This window comes from Colobus angolensis, unplaced genomic scaffold, assembly GCF_000951035.1.
Source record: "Colobus angolensis palliatus isolate OR3802 unplaced genomic scaffold, Cang.pa_1.0 Scaffold18, whole genome shotgun sequence".
NCBI lineage: Eukaryota > Metazoa > Chordata > Mammalia > Primates > Cercopithecidae > Colobus > Colobus angolensis.
The window spans coordinates 2575226-2578002 of record NW_012114932.1 but is presented as its reverse complement, the minus strand read 5'-3'; the positions used below and the strand labels follow the sequence as shown (position 1 = coordinate 2578002).

At 46.3% G+C, this 2777-nt stretch overlaps 1 protein-coding gene across 5 annotated transcripts in view; it reads left to right on the top strand.

The window, feature by feature from the left end:
- Nucleotides 1–2777, top strand: part of DAG1 (dystroglycan 1 (dystrophin-associated glycoprotein 1)) — a 77911-nt gene that overhangs the window by 43864 nt on the left and 31270 nt on the right. The window contains exon 2 of one of the 5 annotated variants that reach the window (XM_011939083.1): nt 634–751. The exons of the other annotated variants lie outside the window; for them this stretch is intronic. The gene's annotated coding sequence lies outside the window, so the exon portion shown is untranslated. The remainder of the gene's footprint in view (nt 1–633; nt 752–2777) is intronic. 5 annotated transcript variants of the gene reach the window in all.

Sequence of the window (2777 nt, the reverse complement as noted above, 5' to 3'; positions counted from 1 at the left end):
ATGGTCTCGATCTCCTGACCTCGTGATCCGCCCGTCTCGGCCTCCCAAAGTGCTGGGATTACAGGCTTGAGCCACCGCGCCCGGCCTTATTTTTACTTTTTAGACGGAGTTTTTCTCTTGTTGCCCAGGCTGGAGTGCAATTGCGTGATCTCAGCTCCCTGCAGCCTCTGCCTCCTGGGTTCAAGTGATTCTCCTGCCTCAGCCTCCCAAGTAGCAGGTGGCATGCGCCACCACGTCCAGCTAATTTTGTATTTTTTGTAGATACTGTGTTTCACCATTTTGGTAGGGCTGGTCTCGAACTTCTGACCTTGTGATCCTCTCACCTCAGCCTTCCAAAGTGCTGGGATTACAGGCATGAGTCACCACGCACGGCCCAAAGTTCTTTTTTTGTTGTGTTTTTTTTTTTGTGTGTGATGAAGTCTTGCTCTGTCACCCAGGCTGGAGTGCAGTGGCATGATCTCAGCTCACTGCAGCCTCCACTTCCTAGGTTCAAACAATTCTTCTGCCTCAGCCTCCCGAGTAACTGGGATTACAGCCACGTGCCACCACACCTGGCTAATTTTTGTATTTGTATTTGTAGGTATGTATGTATGTCTATGTTTATTGTTTATTTATTTATTGCTTTTGAGACAGGATCTCGCTCTGTCACCCAGGCTGGAGTGCAGTGGTGTAATCTCTGCTCACTGTAACTTCTGCCTCCCAGGTTCAAGGGATTCTCCTGCCTCAGCCTCCTAAGTAGCTGGGACTACAGGCACACACCACCACGTCCAGCTAATTTTTGTATCTGTAGTAGAGACGAGGTTTCATCATGTTGGCCAGGCTGGTCTTGAACTCCTGACTTCAGGTGATCTGCCTGCCTTGGCCTCCCAAAGTGCTAGGGTTACAGGCGTGAGCCACCATGCCTGGCATGTATTTTTAGTAGAGACAGGGTTTCACCATACCATGTTGGTCAGCCTGGTCTTGAACTCCTGACCTCAAGTGAACTGGCTGTCTCAGCCTCCCAAAGTGCTGGGATTACAAGCATGAGCCACTGTGCCCGCCCGGCCTCAAAAGTATTTTTCTAAGCCTCATTGTTACGTTTGCCACATGGCTGTATCTCTGTACATACATGTATATATTTTTTTTCTTTGAATCATTTTGAAGTGAGTTACAGAGTGTTGGACACTTCATCCCTAAGTACTTCAAAATACAATTCATAAGATTGAGGATGATTCCCTATAGAGTCATACTACCATCAGATCACCTAACAAAATTAACAGTAAATTTCATTTCCAGTTTACATGCAAAATTCCTCAATTACCCCTTTGGGCGCTGGCATCATGTGTTTAAAAAGTAAATCCAGGCTGGATGCGGTGGCTCACGCCTGTAATCCCAGTACTTTGGGGAGGCCGAGGCGGGCGGATCACAAGGTCAGGAAATCGAGACCATCCTGGCAAACACGGTGAAACCCTGTCTCTACTGAAAATACAAAAAAATTAGCCGGGCGTGGTGGCGGGTGCCTGTAGTCCCAGCTTGTAGGGAAGCTGAGGCAGGAGAATGGTGTGAACCCGGGAGGCGACAGAGCTTGCAGTGAGTGGACATCACGCCACTGCACTCCAGCCTGAGCGACAGAGCGAAACTCCATCTCAAAAAAAAAAAAAAGTAAATCCAGAATCCAGTCAAGATGTACACATTGTCTGGGCAAGATTGCTCACCTTTCTAATCCTAGGAGACTGAGGTAGGAGAATTGCTTGAGGCCAGGAATTTGAGGCCAGCCTGGGCAGCATAGTGGGACACTGTCTGTACGGAAAATTTTTAAAAACTAGCTGAGTGGAGTGGTGTGTACCTGAATTCCCATCTATTCACTTGAGCCCAGGAGTCCAAGGTTACGTTGAGCTATGAACACAATACTGTACTCTATCCTGGGCCACAGAGCAAGAGCCTTCTCTGTCCCCACTCCTCCACCCCCAAAAAGGTACACACATCAAGTCTGGTTGCTGTCTCTAAATTGAGAACAGTCATCTTATGTTTAGGAATGTCAGCATTTGGAGATACCAGGCCAGTTGTTTTGCAGAAGATCCCACATTCTAGTTTGTGTGATTTTTCTTTGCATGACTCCCTTATTTCCTGTAAATTGGAAGTTAGGTCTAAAGCAGTGCCACCCAACAGAAATATAACATGAGCCACATATGTCACTTAAATTTTCCTGGTAGCCACATGAAGAAAAGCAGATTAAATTAATTTCAATCATATATTTTGTTTAATACTTTTTTTTTTTTTTTTTTTGGGGATGGGGTTTTGCTCTGTTGTCCAGGCTGAGTACAGTGGCCCTGTCTCGGTTCACTGCAAGCTCTGCCTCCCGGGTTCACGCCATTCTCCTGCCTCAGCCTCCCGAGTAGCTGGGACTACAGGCGCCCACCACCACACCTGGCTAATTTTTTGTGTTTTTAGTAGAGACAGGGTTTCACCGTGTTAGCCAGAATGGTCTTAATCTCCTGACCTCGTGATCCGCCTGCCTCGGCCTCCCAAAGTGCTGGGATTACAGGCGTGAGCCACCGCGCGCCTGGCCGTAGTTTGTATTTTTTGAGAGGAATCTGTTCGTTTAGTTTGATTCATATTTGTCTGTGTAGAGTTGTTTATAGTGTTTCCTTATTTTTCTTTTGATGCCTGCAGTATCTAGTGATACCTCCTGCTTCATTGTTGATGTTGGTAATTGCCTTCTCTTTTTTCCTCTATCATTCTTGCTTGAGATTGATCAATTTTATTAATCTTTTCAAATAACTAGTTGTTTTATTGGT